Here is a 19,206-nt window from a genome sequence, read left to right as displayed (position 1 = left end):
TTCATCCTCAAGGCAGCGCAAGGGAAAACACAGGGCAGATGGAAAAATGACTGATGGACACTGTAGCTCTCCTGGCTCTGCCCTAAACCACAGAGAGTTGAGCCTTTTTGCCTCTCCTGTCTCAAGACTCTCCACATTTTCAGTTATAAAAATGAGGCTTTCCACCCCTCAAAAGAACACTCACCAGGTGTGGTTGTGGAAAATAAAGAACACGGACAAAATTCTTCTAAGGACATGCTCAGCCTCTCCTCTGCAGCCCACGCTCTAGAGAGTCCTGAGTGCAGATTTTGAACTTTTCCATTAAAGGTGGATTAAGCCTGACACCCCATGTGAACATCAGAGCTGTCACAAACCAGATCCCAAATAACCACTGCAGTGGAACAAAGCTGACTCCTCAGTAGCACATGAACAGCCATCTGCTTCTCACAGCACACTCAGCCAGCACCAGCCTGAGAAACTCACAAAAGTCCGTTCTAATTTTTTCATGTCTTTTTGTTCTTTCAACAGAGCCCCCATGACAAAAACCAGCAAATGTCCAACAGCAGCTCCTTCACCCAGTTCCTCCTCTTGGCATTTGCAGACACACGGGAGCTGCAGCTCTTGCACTTCTGGCTCTTCCTGGGCATCTACCTGGCTGCCCTCCTGGGAAATGGACTCATCATCACCACCGTAGTCTGTGACCACCACCTCCACACCCCCATGTACTTCTTCCTCCTCAACCTCTCTGTTCTTGACCTGGGCTCCATCTCCACCACTCTCCCCAAAGCCATGGCCAATTCCCTCTGGGACACCAGGGCCATCTCCTTCCAAGGGTGTGCTTCACAGGTCTTTTTTTTTCTTTTCTATGCTACAGCAGAGTACTGTCTTCTCACCATCATGGCCTATGACCGCTACGTTGCCATCTGCAAACCCCTGCACTACGTGACCCTCCTGGGCAGCAGAGCTTGTGTCCACATGGCAGCAGCTGCCTGGGGCAGTGGGTTTCTCAATGCTCTCCTGCACACGGCCAGTACATTTTCTATCCCACTCTGCCAGGGCAATGCTGTGGGCCAGTTCTTCTGTGAAGTTCCCCAGATCCTCAAGCTTTCCTGCTCAAACTCCTACCTCAGGGAAGTTAGGCTTATTGTGATTGGTGTTTGTTTTGCATTTGGTTGTTTTGTTTTCATTGTGGTGTCCTACATGCAGATCTTCAGGGCCGTGCTGAGGATCCCCTCCGTGCAGGGACGGCACAAAGCCTTTTCCACGTGCCTCCCTCACCTGGCCGTGGTCTCTCTGCTTATCAGCACTGCAGTGTTTGCCCACATTCAGCCCCGCTCCATCTCCTCCCCTGTTCTAGACCTGGTGGTGGCTCTGCTGTACTCAGTTGTTCCTCCAGCAGTGAACCCCCTCATCTACAGCATGAGGAACAAAGACCTCCAAGTTGCAGTGTGGAAACTGATGACCACATGATTTTCAGAAGCTAGAAACTGTCTTGTTCTGCAAATCACTCATAATGTAACTCACTACAGGCCAAGCCCATCTTCTGTAGGTTTTTTTTGGTTTTGGTTTGAGCTTGTGATTTTGGCACTGTTTTCTTTCTATAATGCTGTCCACAAAGAAGTGTCATTATTTCTGCTGTTTCTAATTATGCATATCTTCTAATTTCTAGTTCCACAGATGTTGTAAAAGAAGGCCTATGCTCCCTGTGTATTTAAACCAAGTAAAAAACCTTCTAGGGAGTCTATTTTTCCCAAGATCCTTTCTTTGAGACCTTCTGTGGAGCTGCAGGCAATGCCTGTGAGCAGAGGTGGAGGGGACAACGGCACTGTCAAGGAGCACCAGCCTTGGTCTTTTCTGACTTATTCTCGTTCTGCTTTCACACTGTCCTTCTGAGCCCTTGCCTTGCTGTAAGGCTGTGAATGCTCTGGCAGCTCATTGTCCTGCTGTGTGGCAGCCCTGGGACCACAGGCACTGAGCAACTGCCTTACAGAGCTGAAATCCCAAACAATACCTCCATCATATCCGATACTCCTCAGGGCAGTCACTGAAGTCATTGTTCTTTTTTTTAAAGTTAGCATTTCCTTTTCCCAGGAAAGTGCCCCACAATTGAAAACAAAACCATGGAGCTTAACAGTGTGTGTGTGCAGGGTGTGGGCACACAACAGAGTCCTTGCACAGCCAGGCCTCATAGGAAAGACATGAAGGAGGAGCACACCAGGTTCTTCTGTGGTCCTGTGAGTGCTGGACACTCCAGCGAAGCTGCCCCAGGGCAATTGTCACACACTCAGCCAGTAAAAACTACCACTTCTGGCCTCTCAGCCCAGCTTGGGGAGGCTGGCTATCCTAAAGAATCATAGAAGGTTGGATGGGACCTTTCAGATCATCGAGTCCAAGCATAAACTAACACTGACAAAAATCACCACTGACCCATGTCCCTCAGCACCACATCTACCCGACTTTTAAACACCTCCTGTGCTGAAAATTCCACCACTTCCCTGGGCAGCCTGTTCCAGTGCTTGATAGCCACTCCAGTGTAGAATTTTTTGCATAATAGCCAATCTAAACATCCCCTGGTGAAACTTGAGGCCATTTCCTCTTGTCCTAAAGAAGTCCATGTTTGTATTGTACGGATGAGATGCCAGCATGTACATGATGTGCATGGGGTGAGATTAACTCCAGTGAGCACAATTGACATCAGCTGTTCCTGGGGGTTCTCTAAGGTCTCTGGGAAAGACAGTTTCTCAAGGTCACTTCACTTGGAGAGTAAGGTCTCCTGGGAAGCCCCCTGGATGCAGCACTGGAATGGGCTTCCTTGAACAAAGGTCTCCGTGTCCATTTCTCATGTTGAGGGTCACCTCAAAGAGGTGCAGAGCAGGACATACACCGCAGGGTTGAGGTGCTGCCAGTCTCTGGGACTGGCCACAGGAGGCCAGGGAGTCTGCTACAGGGCCTCTGCCTGTGACAGGGAAGGACTCCTGCATGAACACCCCTGTCAGAGCCCTAACCTTGCTGTGTGTGACGCCAGGAACAGCCCCCAACATCGCAAGGAAATTTCTCTCACGTCTCTCACCAGGCCAGCCTGGCTGAACAGAGAGCTCTGGTCACAACTCAGGGAGAAAAGGAGAGTTTGTGGCCTTTGGAAGAAGGGACAGGGCACTCCTGGGGACTACAAAGATCTTGTGAGGCTCTGTGGGGAGAAAATTAGCTTGGCCAGATCACTGGAATGTAATCTGCTTTCAGATGTTAATAAAAAATATTTCTATCAATACAGTAGAAATAAAAGGAGGATAAAGGAGAGTCTCCATCCATTATTAGACAGGAGAAATATAGTGAGCACAGATGAGGAAAATGCTGAAATACTTGATGCCTTTTCTGCCTCAATATTTAGTAGTAGGAGCAGTTGTTCCCTGAGTACCACTCCCCCTGATCTAATAGACAGGGACAGGGAGCGGAACGAGTCATTCATAATTCAAGGGGAAATGGTGAGTGACCTAACACAGCACTTGGACACACACGTCTATGGGTCCGGGTGGGATCCACCCAAGGGTACTGAGGCAGATGGTGAATGTGCTCACCAATCCACTGTCCATCCTTTCCCAGCAGTCCTGGCTAAACAGGGAGGTCCCAGTTGACTGGAGGCTTCCAAATGTGACGCCCACCCAGAAGAAGGGAAACCAAGAGGGAACTACAGGCCTGTCCGTCTGACCTTGGTACATGGGAAGGTTACAGAGCAGATCCTCCTGAGTGCCAGGACACGTCATGGCACTGTGGAACTTGGATAATGAGTTGAAGTCTGTGCTCAAAGAATGATTCAGACTGGCCTTGCCATCTCTTGTGCCCCCCAGGGGAGTGGGGACTCTCCTGGCTCTGACAGGATGAGGATCAGGAGGGAGCCCTGTGGAGGCAGGACAGCCCTGCTTTTGGTCAGCAAAGGCAAGAAGCTAACAGGAACCTGTGCAGGTCTTTGTTTCTTCAAAGGGCTGTCATGTCTGATGAGTGACCTTTCCTTCATTGCCTGAGAAATGTATATTAAAGTTTAAAACATGGCATATGCTAATGAGAATTACAGACATGATGTGACACATATATGACTATAGCACTCATCTCTTCACCCAAATCATACTACTCATCACCTGAGGGAGGGAAACTTCCTAATTGTGGGGATAAAAAGACGGAGAAAATGACTGTTAAATTGGGAGAGAAGAACCTCGATACCTGAGGGACCAGTCAAGGGGCTGCATTCTCTCCCTCCACCCCAGGCCATTCTGGGTCAGTGCTGCGCCTTTCACCCTCTGGTGAATAGAAACCCTGGGTTATTCTACTGTCATTATTTCTGCCAGCAATATTAACCTTAATTCATAGCGCTGTTGTAGTTAGTGAATTTGTCAACGACAATCTCAAATCTGTTCTGAGGTTCTCAGTAAAAGAAATCATTTGGGGTTTTTTTTGTGAATCTGACTCACTGGCAGTCTTTTCCTGTGACTCTGACAGACAAATATCAAAACTTCATTCCTTTAGACACAACAGGCAGGAACAGAACAAACAGGCCCAGTAAGCATGCGTTTGTGAAAGGCAGGTCCTGCTGGACAAACCTGATCTCCTCTTATGACAAGGTGACCCCCTTGGTGGATGAGAGAATGTTGTTTCCCCAGAGTTCAGTGAAGCGTTTGACACCTTTTCCCACAGCTTTCTCCTGGAGAAACCGGCTGCTCATGGCTTGGATGGGACTGCTCTTTGATGGATAAAAAACTGGCTCGAGGCTGGGCCCAAAGAGTGGTGGTGAATGGAGTTCAATCCAGTTGGAGGCCAGTCATGAGTGGTGTCCCCCAGGTCTCAGTACTGGGGCCATTTCTCTTTGATATCTTTATCAACGACCAGGACAAAGTGATCAAGTGCACCCTCAGTAAGTTTGCCAAGTCGGGTGACAGTGTTGATCTGCTTGAGGGTAGGAAGGCTCTGCAGAGGGATCTGGACAGGCTGGTTCAATGGGCCGAGGCCATCGGTGTGATGTTCAACAAGGCCAAGTGCCGGATCCTGCCCTTGGGTCACACCAACCCCATGGATGCTCCAGGCTTGTGGAAGAGTGGCTAGAGCTGCCTGGTGGAAAAGCCTATGGGGGTGTTGGTCGAGATCTGGCTAAATATGAGCCAGCAGTGTGCCCAGGTGGCCAAGAAGGCCAACAGCATCCTGGCCTGTATCAGGAACATTGTGGCCAGCAGGACTAGGGGAGTGATCATCCCCCTGTAGTAGACATGGTTCAGGCCCTTGAGAAAGACATGGAGAAAGAAAGACGTGGAGGTCCTGGAGCATTCCCAAAGAAGAGCAAAAAATCTGGTGAGGGGTCTGGAGCACAAGTCTGGTGATGAGTGGCTGAGGGAACTGGGGTTGTTCAACCTGGAGAAAAGGAGGATGAGGACCTTGTTGCTCTCTATACCTACTGAAAGGAGGTTATAGGGAGGTTGGTGTTAGTCTTCTCTCCCAAGTAAGGAGTGATAGAACCAGAAGAAAAGGTCATCAAGTTTCTCCATGGGAGATGGAGGTTGGATATTGGCAAAAATTTCCTCACTGAAAGGTTTGTCAAGCACTGGAACAGGCTGCCCAGGGAAGTGGCTGAGTCACCATCATGGAGGTGTTTAAAAGATGTTTAGATGTGGTACATAGGGACATGGGTTATTGTTGGACTTGGAAATTTGAGGTTTACAGTTGGACTCAATGATCTTAAAGGTCCTTTCAAAGAAAAATGATGTTATGACTCTGATTCTTTTGAGGCGCAGGACTTTGTTTCATCCTCGCCCCTTCTTTGGGAGGCCAGGAGGTATCACAGAATTGTCCTGCCCTGGGCACTGCTCCCCCTCACATCCCACTGCCCCCAGGAAGAGCCCTGAGCCACAAGTGAGGAGCAGGAGCTGCCTTGCCAGGGCCTGGGGGTGAGGCCTTGGCCTTTCTGCTTCCTCAAACAAAGCCAGGGGTTCCTCAGCATTACAGCCACCTGCCCTCTGCCTTTGCCTGCTGCAATCACAGCCTCCAATTGTCTGTTCTAACGAGTCCCTGGGGAGCCTTTGGCAGTAACTGCCCTCAGTGGGGCTCGTTAACATTTCCAGGAAATGTGGGTTTGGCTTCTGATTTCTGGAGCACTTTCTTCAGTCTTCTCTCAGTATCTGAGGTTCATGGGCTCAGCAGCAAATATCCCATGGGGCTCATTAAAAGACAGAAATCTTTAGCAAGATATTCATCTCTATGTCACTTTCTTCCAGATTTGTACCGCTAATTGGGGAGGTTTTGTGGTGTAGTTAAGGAGGAAGATTTCAAAGTGCATCTAATGAAAAAGGCTTCTTGATTCTAAAGGATGTATTTTAATTGTGTTCAGTTTAAAGAGGAGGTGATAGAAGCATTCTCCAAGTGATGCTGAGGCAGAGGGTCCCCTCAGGAGTCTGGACAGGTCAGGAAAAGCAGTCCCTTGATGTCCATCACTGTATGGACAGCTTTGCTCATCACTCACCTCCCCAGTCCCACCAGGTCTGACCTTGCCCACCTGGGACTGACATCAATGTTTTGCCTTGCATCAGGCTTCTCCAGTCAGGTCTGGATGTGACAGCTCCATTGCACCATCTCCCACCTGCTCTCCTCCGAGACCTGGGTGCTCACAGCCACAGGGGAATTCTGCCTGTTCTTCAGAAAAGAAAAGTAAAGCACAAAGAGTTTTCATAAAGAATAAACCACTGTGTAATCATATGCCAAGTACAAGCCACCTCTCATGAGGTTGCCTTTCTACAGGGATAATCTTAGGAGAAATCTTTGAGGTAGGTAGATACAAAAGGATAGATATAAACACAATTAAAGAGCTGGCTAAGGAGATAATTAATTACTGAAAGACAGGCAAAGTTTCACTCCCTGAAGGTGAAAGCAGCAGCAGAGGTGAGAGGTATCTGAATGAACAAAGAGTAAAGGGAGGAGAAAACTGGATGGTAATTGAAAGGACCTTTTCCCAGACAGTCTGCATCTGAAAAGGTGACTTTGGAAATGATCAGGACAAGTGTAAGTATAGGAAAGATCAGAGAAACACAAGACACCATATAAGAGGCAAAATAGCTGTCGTGAAGTCCCAAGGGAAGACTGAGATTTGTGAAAGGACACTGTAGAGAGGTTGGTGCTGGTCTCTTCTCACAGGTAATTAGTGACAGAACGAGAGGGAACGGCTTCAAGCTCCAACAGGGGAGGTTTAGATTGAACATTAGGAAGGAATTTTTCACCCAAAGAGTGGTCGGGCATTGGAACAGGCTGCCCAGGGAGGGGGTGGAGTCACCATCCCTGGCTGTGTTTAAGGGCCGTTTAGATGCGGTACTGAGGGATATGGTGTAGGGGAGGACTTTGTAGAGTAGGGGAGATGGTTGGACTCGATGATCCCAAGGGTCTCTTCCAACCTAGACGATTCTATGATTCTATGATTCTAAATCTACCCTCTGTCAATTTAAAACCATTGTCCATTGTCCTGCCACTACAGGCTTTGGCAAAAAGTCTTGCTCCATCTTTCTTGGCCTATGACCACTGTGTTTTCATCTGCAAACACTGTGGAGAGAGCCCAGAGATCTCCCAAGATGGGGTTTGGAGGCCTCAAGCAATGACCAGTAGAGAGAGGCTGAGGGCCCTGGGCTCACTGGTGTGGGGACTGAGGACAGCATAGAAGTAGCCGCCTGAGAGGGCTTGAAGGGTGGTCTTGGAGCTGCTGGAGCTTTTCTTCATAGTGGAAAACAACATGAGAAAGAAATAACGCCCCAAAGTGTAGCTCGGGAGGTCCAGACTGGACACGAGGAGAAGGAGATGTCACTCCCAGGGCAGTGCTGTTGTGCAACACATCACCCAGAAGGAGTCTGGATCAGCCCAAAGCTCTGTGTTCCAAGGAAGAGCCAGGGAAGATGGAGAGATACCAGCAAAGGAAGGTGACAGCAAGGTGGGAGAGCCGGGTGGATGACTGCAGCCTGCAGGGAAAGAGGCAGAGGAGATGTGGCAACGTATGACAGCCTGTGGTGAAGATCAAGGGATGCGGCAAAACTGGAAGCCCCCTCAGAGCCAACCTTGTCTTTGGCTACGGTTGCTGCCTCTGTCACTGGTGCCTATGAGGAGACAACTGATCCTTCCAGCACTGGGGCCTCATTACCTCCTTGTCCACACTCAGGAGCCTGGGAGGTGTCTGACCATGGTCCTTGGCATTGCACATCTCCACATCACAGCGCCCCAGGAAAAGCCCTGAAGAATGAGTGAGGGACAGGATATCCCTCCCAGGAGGCTTGGGGTCAGGCCTTGGCCCTTTATATTAATGAAACCCACCAAGGTTTCCTCAGCATCAGAGCCACCTTCACCTTACTTCTCCCAGCCTGCCTCCAGTTTTCTGCTCTGACTGGACCCTGGGGACACTTGTTCAGTGGTGGCCCTCAGTGGGACCCATTAACTCTACAAGGAACTTTGGAGTTTGAATCTGACTTTCACTTCTTGAGAGGTTTCTTCAACTTCTCAGCATCTGAAGCTCATGGACTCAGCATCAAACCCACCAGAGGGATCATTAAAATGCCTTGGGCTGTTCCTCTGCTGCCGAGCTGGGCTGGGCTCCTGGGACAGAGGAAGCTCATAGCCATGGGGCAGTGCTGCAGAGAGACAGCTCTGCCCAGGAGCAGCTCCTCTGCCAAGCGCAGCAGGGCTGAGGGCACTGCCAGGGTATCTCAGGGAAATGAGACAGGCAGAGAGAGAGCTTAAAGATGGTCAGGACAGGGAGGATGAATGAGAGCTCTCTGGAGGAGAAATCTTTGCAGTCCTTGACAGGGAAAGTCTCTGGGTGCAGAGCAACAACGGTGTAGTTCCTGGAAGGATCTGCTAAAGCTGGCACAGACCCAGCTGATGGGATCGGTAAGGGGAGTAAGGGGGGCTCTTGTGTGACAATTTGAAAAGCTGTGAAGCTGGGGGTGCACCCGGGGGTGCACCCAGGGATTCCCAAGGCTGTCCTTCAGAGCAAGGCCCCTGCACCCCAGGGGGGGCTGTGTGCTGGGGCAGGGACTCTGCCGTCTGCAGGGCCCAGCTCTCAGCCTGCCCAGGGAGTTCCCCGTGGAGCTGCGGGGAGAAGGACTGCATATGTAGGGCAGGACAGGGTCCCTCTGCTCTTGAGAGGCTGGTGCCTGGGTCAGGATTGCTCATAGCTCCAAATCACCCCAAGACATTTCCCAGGGGACTTTTTCAAGAAGCACGGCAAGGCAGGGGCTACCTAAAAGGGAAGGATCCCGTTCTTTCTTCTTTCAATGTCCTGCTCTGGGTTTTCTGGATGGGCAATGGGACAGAGAAATTAATCTCTTGGTTCAGGAGGCGGCACTGAAATTCCAAATCTGTTTCTCTTAGAGGTGAATAAACCGGGACACATCAGAAATCAACACTCTGCTACTTACAGAGAGCATCAGTATTGCTTTTCCAGCCTCATCAGGGTTGCTGATGTCCCCATGGAGCCTGCACAGCCCGAGATGGCCCTGGGCAGTGCCTGGTGGCTGGGAGGTGACTGCAGGACAGAGCTGAGCCGCCAGCAGGTGGGATGGGCTCTGGGAGCACTGGCAGGAGGAGAACTGGGGAGAGAGAAACAGCTCCTGGCAGGGACAGCCCCAGGCAGCAGAGACATGGGCAGGGGCTGGGGGGAAACTGCCAACACACTGGGGGAGGGGGCCTTCAGGCAGCTTTCTCTTGGTCTTCGCTGGCGATGTCTTCTGGGCAGTGTCTTCTGGGCAATGAGCTGACTCTCTCTTTAAAACCTCCCCCCCTCAGGACTCCTGCCTGTCTGCTTTGCCTGTCCTGCTGAGCTTGGGACCTGTCCCCCAGAAGGGAACATCTCTCCCCTAGGATCCTCGGGAGAGCTGAGCCTTTCCTTAGAGGTCGTCACTCTCCTCTCCAAGTCCTTCACTTCTCTCGGAGAGGGATCATGTCCTGCTCTCTCCATCACAGCTCCAACTCTGCGTTGGGACAGAGAAGAGTTCACAGATCTGTCCTTTGAACTAGTGCTCTACTGCTCCCAGATGAGTTCAGTTAGTTCTTGTTATTTAATGAATGATTTGTGTGCAAATTCATCCTCAAGGCAGCGCAAGGGAAAACACAGGGCAGATGGAAAAATGACTGATGGACACTGTAGCTCTCCTGGCTCTGCCCTAAACCACAGAGAGTTGAGCCTTTTTGCCTCTCCTGTCTCAAGACTCTCCACATTTTCAGTTATAAAAATGAGGCTTTCCACCCCTCAAAAGAACACTCACCAGGTGTGGTTGTGGAAAATAAAGAACACGGACAAAATTCTTCTAAGGACATGCTCAGCCTCTCCTCTGCAGCCCACGCTCTAGAGAGTCCTGAGTGCAGATTTTGAACTTTTCCATTAAAGGTGGATTAAGCCTGACACCCCATGTGAACATCAGAGCTGTCACAAACCAGATCCCAAATAACCACTGCAGTGGAACAAAGCTGACTCCTCAGTAGCACATGAACAGCCATCTGCTTCTCACAGCACACTCAGCCAGCACCAGCCTGAGAAACTCACAAAAGTCCGTTCTAATTTTTTCATGTCTTTTTGTTCTTTCAACAGAGCCCCCATGACAAAAACCAGCAAATGTCCAACAGCAGCTCCTTCACCCAGTTCCTCCTCTTGGCATTTGCAGACACACGGGAGCTGCAGCTCTTGCACTTCTGGCTCTTCCTGGGCATCTACCTGGCTGCCCTCCTGGGAAATGGACTCATCATCACCACCGTAGTCTGTGACCACCACCTCCACACCCCCATGTACTTCTTCCTCCTCAACCTCTCTGTTCTTGACCTGGGCTCCATCTCCACCACTCTCCCCAAAGCCATGGCCAATTCCCTCTGGGACACCAGGGCCATCTCCTTCCAAGGGTGTGCTTCACAGGTCTTTTTTTTTCTTTTCTATGCTACAGCAGAGTACTGTCTTCTCACCATCATGGCCTATGACCGCTACGTTGCCATCTGCAAACCCCTGCACTACGTGACCCTCCTGGGCAGCAGAGCTTGTGTCCACATGGCAGCAGCTGCCTGGGGCAGTGGGTTTCTCAATGCTCTCCTGCACACGGCCAGTACATTTTCTATCCCACTCTGCCAGGGCAATGCTGTGGGCCAGTTCTTCTGTGAAGTTCCCCAGATCCTCAAGCTTTCCTGCTCAAACTCCTACCTCAGGGAAGTTAGGCTTATTGTGATTGGTGTTTGTTTTGCATTTGGTTGTTTTGTTTTCATTGTGGTGTCCTACATGCAGATCTTCAGGGCCGTGCTGAGGATCCCCTCCGTGCAGGGACGGCACAAAGCCTTTTCCACGTGCCTCCCTCACCTGGCCGTGGTCTCTCTGCTTATCAGCACTGCAGTGTTTGCCCACATTCAGCCCCGCTCCATCTCCTCCCCTGTTCTAGACCTGGTGGTGGCTCTGCTGTACTCAGTTGTTCCTCCAGCAGTGAACCCCCTCATCTACAGCATGAGGAACAAAGACCTCCAAGTTGCAGTGTGGAAACTGATGACCACATGATTTTCAGAAGCTAGAAACTGTCTTGTTCTGCAAATCACTCATAATGTAACTCACTACAGGCCAAGCCCATCTTCTGTAGGTTTTTTTTGGTTTTGGTTTGAGCTTGTGATTTTGGCACTGTTTTCTTTCTATAATGCTGTCCACAAAGAAGTGTCATTATTTCTGCTGTTTCTAATTATGCATATCTTCTAATTTCTAGTTCCACAGATGTTGTAAAAGAAGGCCTATGCTCCCTGTGTATTTAAACCAAGTAAAAAACCTTCTAGGGAGTCTATTTTTCCCAAGATCCTTTCTTTGAGACCTTCTGTGGAGCTGCAGGCAATGCCTGTGAGCAGAGGTGGAGGGGACAACGGCACTGTCAAGGAGCACCAGCCTTGGTCTTTTCTGACTTATTCTCGTTCTGCTTTCACACTGTCCTTCTGAGCCCTTGCCTTGCTGTAAGGCTGTGAATGCTCTGGCAGCTCATTGTCCTGCTGTGTGGCAGCCCTGGGACCACAGGCACTGAGCAACTGCCTTACAGAGCTGAAATCCCAAACAATACCTCCATCATATCCGATACTCCTCAGGGCAGTCACTGAAGTCATTGTTCTTTTTTTTAAAGTTAGTATTTCCTTTTCCCAGGAAAGTGCCCCACAATTGAAAACAAAACCATGGAGCTTAACAGTGTGTGTGTGCAGGGTGTGGGCACACAACAGAGTCCTTGCACAGCCAGGCCTCATAGGAAAGACATGAAGGAGGAGCACACCAGGTTCTTCTGTGGTCCTGTGAGTGCTGGACACTCCAGCGAAGCTGCCCCAGGGCAATTGTCACACACTCAGCCAGTAAAAACTACCACTTCTGGCCTCTCAGCCCAGCTTGGGGAGGCTGGCTATCCTAAAGAATCATAGAAGGTTGGATGGGACCTTTCAGATCATCGAGTCCAAGCATAAACTAACACTGACAAAAATCACCACTGACCCATGTCCCTCAGCACCACATCTACCCGACTTTTAAACACCTCCTGTGCTGAAAATTCCACCACTTCCCTGGGCAGCCTGTTCCAGTGCTTGATAGCCACTCCAGTGTAGAATTTTTTTCCTAATAGCCAATCTAAACATCCCCTGGTGAAACTTGAGGCCATTTCCTCTTGTCCTAAAGAAGTCCATGTTTGTATTGTACGGATGAGATGCCAGCATGTACATGATGTGCATGGGGTGAGATTAACTCCAGTGAGCACAATTGACATCAGCTGTTCCTGGGGGTTCTCTAAGGTCTCTGGGAAAGACAGTTTCTCAAGGTCACTTCACTTGGAGAGTAAGGTCTCCTGGGAAGCCCCCTGGATGCAGCACTGGAATGGGCTTCCTTGAACAAAGGTCTCCGTGTCCATTTCTCATGTTGAGGGTCACCTCAAAGAGGTGCAGAGCAGGACATACACCGCAGGGTTGAGGTGCTGCCAGTCTCTGGGACTGGCCACAGGAGGCCAGGGAGTCTGCTACAGGGCCTCTGCCTGTGACAGGGAAGGACTCCTGCATGAACACCCCTGTCAGAGCCCTAACATTGCTGTGTGTGACGCCAGGAACAGCCCCCAACATCGCAAGGAAATTTCTCTCACGTCTCTCACCAGGCCAGCCTGGCTGAACAGAGAGCTCTGGTCACAACTCAGGGAGAAAAGGAGAGTTTGTGGCCTTTGGAAGAAGGGACAGGGCACTCCTGGGGACTACAAAGATCTTGTGAGGCTCTGTGGGGAGAAAATTAGCTTGGCCAGATCACTGGAATGTAATCTGCTTTCAGATGTTAATAAAAAATATTTCTATCAATACAGTAGAAATAAAAGGAGGATAAAGGAGAGTCTCCATCCATTATTAGACAGGAGAAATATAGTGAGCACAGATGAGGAAAATGCTGAAATACTTGATGCCTTTTCTGCCTCAATATTTAGTAGTAGGAGCAGTTGTTCCCTGAGTACCACTCCCCCTGATCTAATAGACAGGGACAGGGAGCGGAACGAGTCATTCATAATTCAAGGGGAAATGGTGAGTGACCTAACACAGCACTTGGACACACACGTCTATGGGTCCGGGTGGGATCCACCCAAGGGTACTGAGGCAGATGGTGAATGTGCTCACCAATCCACTGTCCATCCTTTCCCAGCAGTCCTGGCTAAACAGGGAGGTCCCAGTTGACTGGAGGCTTCCAAATGTGACGCCCACCCAGAAGAAGGGAAACCAAGAGGGAACTACAGGCCTGTCCGTCTGACCTTGGTACATGGGAAGGTTACAGAGCAGATCCTCCTGAGTGCCAGGACACGTCATGGCACTGTGGAACTTGGATAATGAGTTGAAGTCTGTGCTCAAAGAATGATTCAGACTGGCCTTGCCATCTCTTGTGCCCCCCAGGGGAGTGGGGACTCTCCTGGCTCTGACAGGATGAGGATCAGGAGGGAGCCCTGTGGAGGCAGGACAGCCCTGCTTTTGGTCAGCAAAGGCAAGAAGCTAACAGGAACCTGTGCAGGTCTTTGTTTCTTCAAAGGGCTGTCATGTCTGATGAGTGACCTTTCCTTCATTGCCTGAGAAATGTATATTAAAGTTTAAAACATGGCATATGCTAATGAGAATTACAGACATGATGTGACACATATATGACTATAGCACTCATCTCTTCACCCAAATCATACTACTCATCACCTGAGGGAGGGAAACTTCCTAATTGTGGGGATAAAAAGACGGAGAAAATGACTGTTAAATTGGGAGAGAAGAACCTCGATACCTGAGGGACCAGTCAAGGGGCTGCATTCTCTCCCTCCACCCCAGGCCATTCTGGGTCAGTGCTGCGCCTTTCACCCTCTGGTGAATAGAAACCCTGGGTTATTCTACTGTCATTATTTCTGCCAGCAATATTAACCTTAATTCATAGCGCTGTTGTAGTTAGTGAATTTGTCAACGACAATCTCAAATCTGTTCTGAGGTTCTCAGTAAAAGAAATCATTTGGGGTTTTTTTTGTGAATCTGACTCACTGGCAGTCTTTTCCTGTGACTCTGACAGACAAATATCAAAACTTCATTCCTTTAGACACAACAGGCAGGAACAGAACAAACAGGCCCAGTAAGCATGCGTTTGTGAAAGGCAGGTCCTGCTGGACAAACCTGATCTCCTCTTATGACAAGGTGACCCCCTTGGTGGATGAGAGAATGTTGTTTCCCCAGAGTTCAGTGAAGCGTTTGACACCTTTTCCCACAGCTTTCTCCTGGAGAAACCGGCTGCTCATGGCTTGGATGGGACTGCTCTTTGATGGATAAAAAACTGGCTCGAGGCTGGGCCCAAAGAGTGGTGGTGAATGGAGTTCAATCCAGTTGGAGGCCAGTCATGAGTGGTGTCCCCCAGGTCTCAGTACTGGGGCCATTTCTCTTTGATATCTTTATCAACGACCAGGACAAAGTGATCAAGTGCACCCTCAGTAAGTTTGCCAAGTCGGGTGACAGTGTTGATCTGCTTGAGGGTAGGAAGGCTCTGCAGAGGGATCTGGACAGGCTGGTTCAATGGGCCGAGGCCATCGGTGTGATGTTCAACAAGGCCAAGTGCCGGATCCTGCCCTTGGGTCACACCAACCCCATGGATGCTCCAGGCTTGTGGAAGAGTGGCTAGAGCTGCCTGGTGGAAAAGCCTATGGGGGTGTTGGTCGAGATCTGGCTAAATATGAGCCAGCAGTGTGCCCAGGTGGCCAAGAAGGCCAACAGCATCCTGGCCTGTATCAGGAACATTGTGGCCAGCAGGACTAGGGGAGTGATCATCCCCCTGTAGTAGACATGGTTCAGGCCCTTGAGAAAGACATGGAGAAAGAAAGACGTGGAGGTCCTGGAGCATTCCCAAAGAAGAGCAAAAAATCTGGTGAGGGGTCTGGAGCACAAGTCTGGTGATGAGTGGCTGAGGGAACTGGGGTTGTTCAACCTGGAGAAAAGGAGGATGAGGACCTTGTTGCTCTCTATACCTACTGAAAGGAGGTTATAGGGAGGTTGGTGTTAGTCTTCTCTCCCAAGTAAGGAGTGATAGAACCAGAAGAAAAGGTCATCAAGTTTCTCCATGGGAGATGGAGGTTGGATATTGGCAAAAATTTCCTCACTGAAAGGTTTGTCAAGCACTGGAACAGGCTGCCCAGGGAAGTGGCTGAGTCACCATCATGGAGGTGTTTAAAAGATGTTTAGATGTGGTACATAGGGACATGGGTTATTGTTGGACTTGGAAATTTGAGGTTTACAGTTGGACTCAATGATCTTAAAGGTCCTTTCAAAGAAAAATGATGTTATGACTCTGATTCTTTTGAGGCGCAGGACTTTGTTTCATCCTCGCCCCTTCTTTGGGAGGCCAGGAGGTATCACAGAATTGTCCTGCCCTGGGCACTGCTCCCCCTCACATCCCACTGCCCCCAGGAAGAGCCCTGAGCCACAAGTGAGGAGCAGGAGCTGCCTTGCCAGGGCCTGGGGGTGAGGCCTTGGCCTTTCTGCTTCCTCAAACAAAGCCAGGGGTTCCTCAGCATTACAGCCACCTGCCCTCTGCCTTTGCCTGCTGCAATCACAGCCTCCAATTGTCTGTTCTAACGAGTCCCTGGGGAGCCTTTGGCAGTAACTGCCCTCAGTGGGGCTCGTTAACATTTCCAGGAAATGTGGGTTTGGCTTCTGATTTCTGGAGCACTTTCTTCAGTCTTCTCTCAGTATCTGAGGTTCATGGGCTCAGCAGCAAATATCCCATGGGGCTCATTAAAAGACAGAAATCTTTAGCAAGATATTCATCTCTATGTCACTTTCTTCCAGATTTGTACCGCTAATTGGGGAGGTTTTGTGGTGTAGTTAAGGAGGAAGATTTCAAAGTGCATCTAATGAAAAAGGCTTCTTGATTCTAAAGGATGTATTTTAATTGTGTTCAGTTTAAAGAGGAGGTGATAGAAGCATTCTCCAAGTGATGCTGAGGCAGAGGGTCCCCTCAGGAGTCTGGACAGGTCAGGAAAAGCAGTCCCTTGATGTCCATCACTGTATGGACAGCTTTGCTCATCACTCACCTCCCCAGTCCCACCAGGTCTGACCTTGCCCACCTGGGACTGACATCAATGTTTTGCCTTGCATCAGGCTTCTCCAGTCAGGTCTGGATGTGACAGCTCCATTGCACCATCTCCCACCTGCTCTCCTCCGAGACCTGGGTGCTCACAGCCACAGGGGAATTCTGCCTGTTCTTCAGAAAAGAAAAGTAAAGCACAAAGAGTTTTCATAAAGAATAAACCACTGTGTAATCATATGCCAAGTACAAGCCACCTCTCATGAGGTTGCCTTTCTACAGGGATAATCTTAGGAGAAATCTTTGAGGTAGGTAGATACAAAAGGATAGATATAAACACAATTAAAGAGCTGGCTAAGGAGATAATTAATTACTGAAAGACAGGCAAAGTTTCACTCCCTGAAGGTGAAAGCAGCAGCAGAGGTGAGAGGTATCTGAATGAACAAAGAGTAAAGGGAGGAGAAAACTGGATGGTAATTGAAAGGACCTTTTCCCAGACAGTCTGCATCTGAAAAGGTGACTTTGGAAATGATCAGGACAAGTGTAAGTATAGGAAAGATCAGAGAAACACAAGACACCATATAAGAGGCAAAATAGCTGTCGTGAAGTCCCAAGGGAAGACTGAGATTTCTTTGGAATGTCGCCTTTGGAAGGTGACAGGATTGGTGGAGCTCTCCTGTGAGTGAGGCCAAGCCAATGTTGCCCCATCTTTGAAAGAGGCCCAGCCCAGGGACCCACAGGCTGTACAAGCTCCCTGGAGTGATTAGGGTGCCACCAAGGAGAGTCCTCTTGGGTGACGTTTCTGGGGCCCTGAAAGAGAAGAATGTGTCCAAAAGCAGTCAGCATGGACTTGCCAAAGGTAAATCATGCCTGAGTAAGGAAGTGGTGACAGCAGGGGTTCCTGTGTCCATGGCAGTCAGTCAGATGTTGGTACAGCCAGAGGAGCTGCAGCTTTCTTGTCCTGCTTCAGGCAAGGTTGCTCAGATGCAGGGCTACTTGAAGGGTATCCCCAAACAGCCCTGATCATTTCCTTTGCTTAACCTTTCATTCCCATTTCACTCTTTTCCCACCTCTCAAGTCCTACTCTTTAACCAACTTCATCCTCTCCCTTGAAAAAAAACAATCCCTCTTCACCAGGCCTGCAGCAACCAGGCCTGCAGCAGCCAAAGCTGGCCAAGCCAGCCCAGGGCCACCACGCTCCTCCCAGCCCCACAGGGAGCTCAGCCCCCTCCGGCTGCCCAGGGCATCCCAACCGAGGGGCAGGGGCCGTCGTCTGACGCGGGGCTGTCCCCGGCCACGCTGCTGTGGCCCAGCGGCCCTGCTGACAGAGTGCTCTGGCTGGCAGCAATGGCGCAGCCATGTGGGAGGTGATGCTCTGCGTCCCTCAGGCTCTGGAGAAGATCTTAGAGGAGCTGCTCAGCCATCTCCAGGGCAGGAAAACACGCAGCCCAGGCGCCTTGGCCAGAGACAAAGCCTGCCTCCTTCACTTGGCTGTGAGTTTCCTTGACAAAAGGGAGAAGGCCTTGCTCCCCTCCAGCCAGCCCTGTAGGCTCTGCCAGGGTCTCCCTGCGGTGTTTCTTTCAGCTGATGGCCTCCGGTGAGCTTCAGCAGCTTGGTAACACCTCTCAGAGCCATCCCAGCCTGGTGATAGCCTGCCTGTTGCTCAGACGCCTCTTCCTGCTGTGGCAGAGACCTGACGTGGTGAGCAGGGGAGGCACCAAGGGGGGCACGTTGGCAGCCGGGGGCTGGGGCAGTGGGTGAGGTGGTGGCTTGGCCGTGGCTGGGGGACGGGCAGTGGGATGACTGCTCCAAATGCCTTGGGGGGGCTGGTGGCTGCCTGGGGGGCTTTCCAGGCAGGAAGGGTTCCCCAGCCATCTGCCCCCTCGGGCCTGCGGGAAAAGGGGGCGGCTGAGATGGGGACGGGGCGTCTTTGCTTTCCTGCCCTCCCTGCCCTCCCGCGTCCCCATCCGTGTGCCCATGGCCACCACCTGCCAGGAGGCTGCCGCAGAGACGCCTGTGCCACCACCTGCCAGGACGCCGGACGGGAGGCGGGTGCTCAGTGACCAGAGCATTATTGCTGGGCTGCTCTTGGAGCCTTTCTCAAACAAGAACACTCTCTTTTGTACAGGCAAGCAAACTGCAGGGCCTCCTGCCACAGCTCATGGAGTTGCTCCAGCACGGCCACACCACCGATATCAAGATGAACGTCCTGCTCATCTTCAGGAACGTGAAGGGTTCCCTGGAGAGGAAGAAGGCCAGCCCCATTGCTGTGCAGCTGGCGGAGAAGCTCCTGCCCCTCTTCCCTCCCAGGAGTCCAGCCGGCTGCGAGAGCTCTCCATCAGCCTCTTCAGAGAGCTGCTGGAGACTGTGGTGGGGAAGGACAAGAAGAGGATGAAGGAGCACGTGCGAAGGGGCCTGCTCCCGCTCTTCTTTCACACCTGTGAGGAGACACACAGCGTGTGCCAGGTACCCATTGGAAAGCTGGCCAGGGACACAGGGCAGGGCGTGCTGAGCCCCTGGACATCAAGGGCAGGAGCCGCCGGCAGCGGGACTGGGGAGCGTCTGTCACCTCGGGGCCCCACTGCCCGACTCCCTGAGGACAGGGCAGAGCTCCTCTCCTTCCCTGCACCGCTCCCACCACAGGCTTCCCTGCTGTCCCTGCAGCT

At 50.8% G+C, this 19,206-nt stretch overlaps 2 pseudogenes; both read left to right on the top strand.

Annotated features, from left to right (window-relative positions):
- Positions 1 to 507: 507 nt before the first annotated feature.
- LOC106900321 lies at positions 508 to 6,247 on the top strand (annotated as a pseudogene).
- A 4,329-nt stretch (positions 6,248 to 10,576) lies between these two features.
- Positions 10,577 to 19,006, top strand: LOC106900320 (annotated as a pseudogene).
- The last annotated feature ends 200 nt before the right edge of the window (positions 19,007 to 19,206 follow it).

The sequence above is a fragment of the Calidris pugnax genome, unplaced genomic scaffold (assembly GCF_001431845.1).
Source record: "Calidris pugnax isolate Ruff unplaced genomic scaffold, ASM143184v1 scaffold1335, whole genome shotgun sequence".
NCBI classification, from domain to species: domain Eukaryota; kingdom Metazoa; phylum Chordata; class Aves; order Charadriiformes; family Scolopacidae; genus Calidris; species Calidris pugnax.
Note: the sequence above shows the minus strand (reverse complement) of the source record. Positions and strands in the feature narration are given on the sequence as shown.